Source organism: Psammomys obesus, unplaced genomic scaffold, assembly GCF_907164565.1.
Source record: "Psammomys obesus unplaced genomic scaffold, mPsaObe1.curated_primary_1811, whole genome shotgun sequence".
In the NCBI taxonomy this organism is placed as follows: Eukaryota; Metazoa; Chordata; class Mammalia; order Rodentia; family Muridae; genus Psammomys; species Psammomys obesus.
Window position 1 is genome coordinate 39,457,334 of NW_026593286.1, and position 9,730 is coordinate 39,467,063.

Consider the following 9,730-nt stretch of genomic DNA (forward strand, 5'->3'; position numbering starts at 1 on the left):
TAATTAGTGACAAAAGGGGCTATGAATTTGGAAAAGAGAAAGAAGGGATATATGGGTTTGAAAGAAGGAAAGAGAAGGGAAAATGATATAACTATAATATAATCTTAGAAAGGAAAATAAATGATTAGAAAAAAAAAAAGAACAATAACCAAAAGACTTCTAAAACCACAAAGAAGCCAAGGCAAAAGAAACAGGAAAGACAGTGTACTGGATACAAGAAATTTGAATTTCCCTGAAGTGGAGCTAAAGGGAAGATGTGGAAAACAGACACTGAAGAAAACATATTAGCTACTAAGGATCTCAGGTAAGGATTGGACTTTATAAACAACATGAGCCAAGAAACACTGGAGAAGTCCCTTGAAAGTTCTGAGTAATAGAAGGCAATACAGAATTACATACCTAATTAAAATATTGTTAAAAATAAACCCTAAATAAAGACTTTTAAAAATCATATTTTAGATGGGCAAGGGTAAGTTATCCTTAATCTGTACTCTAGAACTTCAGGTAATGCCACAGGAAGTGCATGCCACAAATGTCAACCGCACACACATCAGCACTTAATCAGAACAAACTACACTGAGAACAGTGTGCTACAATACACAGTGCCTAGTTACGTCTCTACTTCTGTAATCGAAAGAAAATGAGGCAGAAAAGGAATACTTTTGGCCAACAATTACACTCTATTACCTAGGATAGCCAAGGCTGATAAAAGTTAACCAGCACAATTAATTTCTTTTCTACTTGACACAAAAAAAAAATCACTATTAAACCACAACCTTTTCTTTCTTGTTTATTCTTCAGGCTCTCTTATTAATTTCATAATATAAAACAAAGTGTAACTTTGAATGACCGACTGTTTTTTAATTAAATTTTTATTTTTTTTAATTAAGTACATCTTATTCGCTTTGCATCCTAGCTGTAGCCCCCTCTCTCATTCCCTCCCAATCCCGCCCTTCCTCCCTCATCTTCTTCCATGCCTGTCTCTAAGTCCACTCATAGGGGAGGTCCTCCTCCCCTTCCATCTGATCCTAGTCTATCAGATCTCATCAGAACTGGCTGCAATGTCCTCCTCTGTGGTGTGGCAAGGCTGTTCCTCCCTCAGGGAGGGTGCAGTAAAGAGCCAGCCACTGAGTTCATGTCAGAGACAGTTCCTGTTCCCCTTACTAGGATACCCGCTTGGATACTGAGCTGCCATGGGCTACCTCTGAGCAGGGGTTCTAGGTTACCTCCATGAATGGTTCTTGGTTGGAGAATCAGTCTCAGAAAAGACCACTGTGTCCAGATATATTTGGTGCTTGTGGAGCTCCTGTCCTCTCTAGGTCTTACTAACTCCCACTTCTTTCATATGACTCCTGAGAAAACAAGAAACAGGGCAGAAGCCAACCATAGAGGGCCTCTAAAAGACTCTATGCAGCAGACTCAAAGCAGATGCTGAGACTGTCCCACTGTTTTAAAATGTACAAATATTATGTAGGTTCAAAGTCCATTTAAAAATATTCAAAACTTCCTAACTATAGATTTCTGTAAAAGCAAAAACAAGTTAAATGTTTTCTTACTTTAAATGTAAGAACAAGGGCACAGGGTTTGGAAAAATGGTTTAGAGCTTAAGAGCCTCTTCCAGAGGTCCTGAGTACAACTATCCAGCAACCTCAACCATAGGGTGGCTCACAAACGTTTGTAATGAGATCTGGTGCCCTCTTCTGTTATGACAGTGTAAATGAAGGCAAAACACTGTATATTAAATAAATAAATAAATAAATAAATAAATAAATAAATAAGAACCGAAAGAAGAGGGGCACAAAAAGCAATCAAACCAACACAAAACCGAAACCCAAGACAATAATTAGTGTGAAATCCAGGACTTACTCATGATCTTCTGATGTCCAGACACCTTAAGCAGATGCACTTCCATGGCTCTGCAATCTCTGTTAACAGACCTCTATTTCTAGAATGTCCACACTAACAGCACTCCCGCTGATGTACTTGGTGGCCCTCCCATAGTCCTGCCATGGTACCTCTACTATGTTGCGAGTCACCTGTGCAACTGCGGCCACTCCTTCCCCAGTGACCTGCTTGGCCTTTGCAGGGATGTAGACTAGGCATGTTGCCTTAGCTTCTTGCCATGACCTCTTTCATAGGTGGGTCTCTACTGCAGATGAGGATTTCTTTACTAATAGAATCTCCTGATCTCTTTTTAGGAAAACTACAACCCTGCCATATAAACCCAAACCAGAGCTGTTACCCATGACATCAAAACCAGTGCCATCTGGGAGACCTAGAAAATTATTGCTAAGTCATGCTGCTACCATGAAGTGAAGCCTTACCTCACAACTTCCGTACACACACACTGGACCACAGCTTCTGTGAGCTGACTGTGAGGATATATTCCTTATATTTCACTGCCGGAGGCAGCCAGCAGAGTAGAACAGTTCTTGAGTCGGGAGTGAGGATTAAAATTAATAAAATAACACACAGACACAGGAGGCTTTTTTAAGAAGGTCCAGACGCGACAGCCACAGCAAAAAGCCTCTAGCTTCTAGCAGCAACTCTCCTTGCTGCAACTGCCAGCCCTTAGCAGCAACTGTCTTTTTTATTGTAGAGTGGAAACATCTCAGAACAAAGGGTTAATTTCCATGAGAAGCCTGAGGAAGAGGTGTGATCCTCACAAGCTATCCCACCTGCTGTCACAAACAAAAGGAGATGGACTTGCAAATTCTACCCTGCCTTTAGAGAAAGTCTGGTAAAAGCAGTCTCTCCGCCGAGATTTAAATATCAAAGCAGCTGCCGGAGGCACCGCTCCTGACATTTGACCTTTAAGGTTCTGGTCATTCACACCTGATATTTTGGCTCCAGCCTCAACTGTCCCAATAGAGCAAAAGTTTGGTTTAATGATATTGGTCTCTTATGAGCTGGTTCTTAAGCCCCAGCTGGCCAGAAATCATGGATTATTAATAGAAATATCACACAGGCACCTTGGTAAGTCTCTGAGGAACTCCAAAATTTCCCTTTGAAACTTCACAAATGAGGGCTCCTTTGCACTTCTCTCATAATTATTTTTTTTTTAATTCCCACAACTTTTTAGGATCTAAATGCTTAATGGCTTTTCCTGCCCAGTATTCCAAACTTCTCAACCTCACTCCCTTCAGCCAAAGGCATAAAAACCATACACTCATGTCCATCACATCAACTGTCCACCCTCATGTTATCAATATGCTCTAGAAAATGTCACCCAGACATGCTCACAGGCTTATCTGACTGACGTAGCAGACAGTTCCTTAATGGAGATTGCCATTTCTCAGGGGACCTTAGTTTATCTAATACTGACAAAAAACTAACCACTGCATATTATAATTTCTTACTATTTGAAATTGTTTAGACAACATACTGATGTCCAGAGTCTTCCTCAATAGCTTATAAACTTGCTTGTTTGTTTGCTTGCATGCTTTCTCCCTCCCTCCCTCCCACTGCTCTCTCTGTTTCTCTCTGTCTTTCTCTTTCCCTCTCTCTTACTTTTTTGTTTTTAGTTTTCATAGACAGTGTTTATCTATGTAGTGCTTGCTGTCATGACATTCGCTATGTAGACCAGGCAGCCTAAAACATAGAGATCCAGTTGCTTCTGCTTCCTGATTAAAGGCTTGTGCCAAAGATTAATACTCTCCTCTTTTTAGACAGGTCTTTGAGTTCTGGAATGAGTAATACTTCATTATTTTAGCTTCCCTTCCTATGCTGACTCTGAAGCCTTACTAATAGTAAGTAAGGATGGTTTCTTCTGTGGCTGTACTGCAGACAGTTCTCATTTCAGAGTCTTCCTATGTTTGTACTGGAGTCTCTTTTTTAATGTTTTAAAATATCGGACTCATTTTTTTTCTTCTTTGGACAGTGGCAGAAGAGCATGCCTCTGCTGGAATTAAAGATATATGCTAAAGGGAATACTTCTTTGGGGCTGAAGTCCAAGCTTGTTGTGCTGCTGAACACATCTAGTCAACTTTTCTCTACCTAAATATTGCTATTGTATATGTATAACTACTAAAATTCCTATTTGCAAATAAAATATGATATCTGAGTATTGTTGCAAGATATATGATCCCATTGTAAATCTCAAATTTTTGGTGTGGTTGATTCTTTTCACACACCTTTAATCCAAGAACTTTTTTTATTGTAAGCAGGTGATTGTGGTGTGGTTCAGCTAGCCCTTGCATACACCTTAATCCGAGAGATTGCTGTACATAGGATTTAAAAAAAGTTAGCACTAGGTCAAGAGGCAGAGCAAGAAACCAGCAGAGAGGAAGTAGGAGAGACTGTGAGTTAGGGGATATTTAGGACAGCATGGAGAAGAAGAAAAAGCTCTTACCTCAAGCTCTGGCTTTAGCTTTGGCATCAGCTCCTCAGCTCCCTGGCTTTTTGGGCTTTGAACTAGCAAGCCTTTGGCCTTGGGTTTTTTGGCCTTTTCCTCCTGGGCTGTCAGTTGAGCTAGTGAAACTTTTAGGTTTTGTTTGTTTGTTTGTTTGTTTTTTGTTTGTTTGTTTGTTTGTTTTTCCATCATGACCTGAGCTGAGAAGGAAGTTCAACAGGGTGCTTTCCCTGCCTCTCTGAGATAGCAGGGTTTCACTGACGCATATGGCTCTTGAGTCTTTATTGGTAAAATAGAATGCTTGGGATTTTCCTTCTTTGACACACCAAAATATAATCCAAATCATTCCACTTATCATGTCACTTATACTAATTCTGACCTTTATCAACCAAGCTATTTAGTTTAATTTATGTCATTTTATGTGCATGGAAGTTTTGCCTGCATGTGCATTACTTGTATTCCTGATATCGAGAGGACAGAGAAGGGTCTCAGATCGTCTGGAACTGGAAGTTAAAAACAACTGAAAGCCACCATAAAAGTGATGTAAAAAGAACCGTGGGTGAAACAAACAAACAAAAACATGACTTCTATCAACTGACCTATATCTCTTGTACCATCAAATCTCACAAACACACACACACACACACACACACACACACACACTCACACACACGAGGGGGGTATGTAATCTTTGGTTCTTAAAGAACTTACATATTACATATTTGATAGGTTGCACTTGAGTGAGAACTAGTCATTAGAAAATTGTAAAGATAATATCAGGTTTTGTATATTTGCTCCTGCTTTTGAGGTTCACCTGGGCCAGTGCAACATTTACTCACAAAGTAAATCTCCCCCAAGCTTTAGGGCACTTTGTCCTCTAACTTACAATCATTTGTAATTATTTGAAGGGGATATGAATGGGGATGTTTCATTCAGAAAATGTCATGAAAAAAAAAATCACCCCTTCTATGTCTTATTTCTTTGCTATTCTGTGAAAATGTGGCTTGATTAAAGAGCAGATGCTTTAAAACATCTTTGTCCATCTTTTCAAGTTATTTTCATCGAAATGAAAATTAAGCAATTCTGCCACAGTCCAAAAAAGAAAAAAATTGAAACATATATTTTAATACATCAAAGAAGAGAATCCATTACAAACAAACAAAGACTCTGAAATGAGAACTATCTACAGTACAGTCACAAAAGAAACCATCCTTATTTACTATTAGCAAGGATTCAGAGTCAGCATAGGAAGGGATATTAAGAAAAAAACAAACAAACAACAACAACAACAAAAAAACTCCTGGTGTTAACCAAGGACCATGCATGGAGATAACCTCAAACCCCTGCACGGATGTACCCCATGGCAGCTCAGTGTCCAAGTAGGTTCTCTAGTAAGAGGAGCAGGGGCTATCTCTGACATGAACTCAGTGGCAGGCTCTTTGATTACCTCCCCCTGGGGGTTGCAGCCTTACCAGGCCGCAGAGGAAAATGATGCAGCCGGTCCTGAAGAGACTTGATAAGCTAGGGTCAGATAGAAGGGGAGGAGGACCTCCCCTATTAGTACACTATGGGAGGAGAAGAGGGAGGGAGGGTAGGTTTGAGAGGGACCAAGAGAGGGGGCTATGACTGGGACACAAAGTGAATAAATTGTAATAATTAAAAAAATTTTAAATATGCAAAAAAATAAATTAAAAAAAAAGAAGCATTGCTCATTCTGGAACTAGAAGATTTGTCTGAATGCATTTATTCACATACAGGATTTAAGGAGAAGTCTATGCTCTGGTCTCAAAGATGCTGTCTACATGTCCTAAGCCCTGGTACTTGGGTACCTGGTGACTATAGTTAGAGATAATTTCTTAAAAATGTAGGAATGTTTTATGTTAACCTAGTAACTACCATCCTTAAACATAACCTAGAGTTAAGTTGTATCTGTACAGGCCTGGGCAGATTTGGCCAGGGAATTAGATGTCTGAACAAGGTTACACCCGGTATGTTTTAAAGCGTGCTTGCAGGAGAGGATCATGCGGATATTCTGCTGGCTAGATCCTGCAGAAGGATGTGTAGGATCTGTCTGGGTGGAGAAGATGGATATGAAATGGGAGGAGCATACAGTTCAGGGGTAGGCGGGACTGATCCTGGCAATGGACTAGAGGTTGGACTTATGACCCACCGACCAAAATAAAAATTCTTTCAGGTTCTGAAAAAAAAAAAATCCAACTACACAGGACTAGCAAAGTTATGGATCTTCGAAGATAACCAATAATCACTATTTTTAAAACCATAATCCCTAACTACACCCTAATTAGTTGTCCTTATACCCAGATAAATGTAACCTTTACCTCTTATCAAGAAAACGACTTCATTTTACCATTATCATCAATAGACTGTTTATCAAGACAAATAATCAAAAAGATCATTATTAAATTATACCGTGTAGCAGTGGACTTAATGATACTGCATATTAATTAAAATATCTATTAATATACTTAAGTAATCTAGAGATCCTGTCCCATTAAACAGCTACTAGATATTCTTTTCCTCAGTGAATCAAACACCATATGAAACAGATCTTATATGAAGAGAATATGCAAGTCTTACAAAACTTTTAAAATAAAATAACTTCTTATATATACTTAGAACACAGTAGAATGAAATTAAAAATCAGTAAGAATAACTACAAAGTGTGTACAAACAGAGCTTTATACATTAGAATGAAGAGTATGGCACTAAAGAAATTAAAGGAGGTGCCAGAGAATAATTCAGTGGTTAGGAGCACTTGTTTGTATTCCGGAAAAGCAGAGTTCAGTTCCTAGCAACCTCATGGCTGCTCAGGACCCTTTGTAACTCAGAGTTCCAAGGGATCTGAAGTCCTCTTTCCAAAATCCTGCCATCAAAGACTACTTACCTTCAGAGATCTTGTACCAAAGCTAGCAAGTCCTCCCTTCTGTACTCTACATAGTAAAAGGAATGAGGCTCCCAGCTCTTGCACAGTTGGTACCTCTCCATTAGATCCACAAGACCCCACAGTGTTGTGTTTGTGTGTTTGTAAATGTGTCTATGTTTCCATCCAATCTTTATTCCATTGCAGCTCCCTTCAGGTACAGTAATTGGACTTAGACCTGCTCCATGAGATAGACCTTATGCATTAACTATGACAAGAACACATGCCTGGTGATATCACGGGCTCACGGGCTCTAGGGGGAAAAAAAAAAGAACTATTAACATTTGATAAATGGAAATGTTAAATTGCTTACTCTATACTTATCTTTACAATTATAGATGAATGTATTTATAGACTGTTACCAGAAATGCTTCTTTTTGGGGAAATAACAGTACAGACACAATACATAATGCAGGGAATAAGAGATTGCGGAGTGCTCAGTTCCAAACGTAATGTATTTGTCATACCCCTCAAAAATGTCAGGGATTATCAGGAAAAAGAGAAGACAGACTGTCAAACACAAGCACTGTTACATGACCACATCATAACAGTGCTTTCTGAGATGAGAGTACTGCCACACATGAACTCACACAGATGTGACTACATGCACAACACCTGCTCAAGATTAACTTGACAAAGGGATGGTGTTATGAAATCCTACCCCTGTCTGGGAAGCTATTGCCAACTGATGGCTCTGAAGAAAGGAGAGTCAGTGTCCTTGAGAGGTAGAGTCCCTGATGACTCCATACACTACAGGAGGTAGATTTATGCCGTGCATATACTGTCCTATTGACTCCCAACACTACAGGAGATGGGTTACACTCATGCATACACTAGCAGCACTAAACAGACTCAGTAAATTTAAAAATCAAAAAGCACATCAAGCTGATAGGGGATACAGGTAGAACGATGGGAGAAGATTTGCAGAAGCAGGAATAGAGATGTTTCTGATAACTTACTTTTTAAACCCTTTTTATTTTTATTAATTACAGGTTATACACGTTGTATCCCCCCTGTAGCTCCCTCCTCCCCTCCCAATCTCACCCTCCCTCCCCCTTCTCCACCCATGTCCCTCCTCTGGTCCACTGACAGGGGAGGTCCTTCTCCCCTTCTTTCTGATCTTAGTCTATCAGGTCTCATGAGGAGTGGCTGCACTGTCTTCCTCTTTTTTAAGACATAAAATTACATTAAGAGTTTTAAATGTCTATAACACTATTATCATAAATGGACGGGTCAACTCTAAAAGACTTTGGAAATCGAATCAGTGATAACCGAAGCAGTCCTGAGAAAAATGAGTGGTGTGATAGTGGTCTTTATTTGTCCTGGGGAGCGTGCTTCAGTGGCAGAATGTCTTTATTGGGTGGCCTGTTGTGTGGGGTATTGTCTTAATTGGGCTCATTGATGGGGGAAGATACAATGGACTTTGGGCAGCACCACTTGGAGACACGGAGCCAAGCACAAAAAACTGTTTAATTTGACGAAAGGATATTTCCCTCTTTATTTAAAGAGAATGTGCAAGAGAAACTAGAAGAGTCAAACACAACTAGGGAGAAAGCTCATTTACTTAGCTGATAGAGAAAAGATATTATGCAGTACGAAACTTATGACAAGGAAAAATGAGCTCTTTGGACAAAGATATGATTTTACTTGTGAATATGAATTTACTGCTTTTTATAAAATTTATGTATGTCTCTAGCCCACATTTTCTAGAACTGAATTCAGAAAGGAGAAATTCAACAAAGAACATGGCCATAAATATTGATAAAAATCTTTCACAGACTCCTGTTCCCCAAAGAAGAATTGCAAACTATCACTTTAGAAATATGTGATTTTTTTCATTAAAGAGAAAAACTTGACAACAGAAACTTTAACAAAGTATGGAAATAAACTTGAAATCCTTTTTTCTGTTTAACAGGGAAGGCTGCAGAGTGCAAATAGTTCCTAGTACAAAACTATTGCAGTGAAGCAGAAACACCTTGGTATTTATTGACATTATTGACTTTAATATCTCTTCATTTGTGACACCATTTGGGACTGACTGACCGGTAATATTCAGGATTAACACCAAACAAGTCGTTTTTTAATAAAAAAAAATATTGGCAGATCTTTTATCATAATTACTTTTTAAATCTAAGTAATAATTATTTCAAATTTAATAAGATTAAAAATAATATTTCCTTGTTTTTATCACTGGGTAATATTCCATTGTGTAAATGTACCATAATTTCTGTATCCATTCCTCAACTGAGGGGCATCTGGGCTATTTCCAGCTTCTGGCTATTACAAATAAAGCTGCTACAAACATGGTTGAGCAGATGTCCTTGTTGTATACTTGAGCATCTTTTGGATATATGCCTAGGAGTGGTATAAGTGGATCTTGAGGAAGCGCTATTCTTAATTGTCTGAGATAGCACCAGATTGATTTCCAAAGTGGTTGT

At 38.9% G+C, this 9,730-nt stretch overlaps 1 long non-coding RNA gene across 1 annotated transcript in view; it reads left to right on the forward strand.

The window, feature by feature from the left end:
• LOC129683943 (uncharacterized) overlaps positions 1-9,414 on the forward strand; it is a 45,043-nt gene extending 35,629 nt beyond the window's left edge. The window contains exon 4 of the long non-coding RNA XR_008721224.1: positions 9,208-9,414. This is a non-coding gene — a long non-coding RNA (uncharacterized LOC129683943). The remainder of the gene's footprint in view (positions 1-9,207) is intronic.
• The last annotated feature ends 316 nt before the right edge of the window (positions 9,415-9,730 follow it).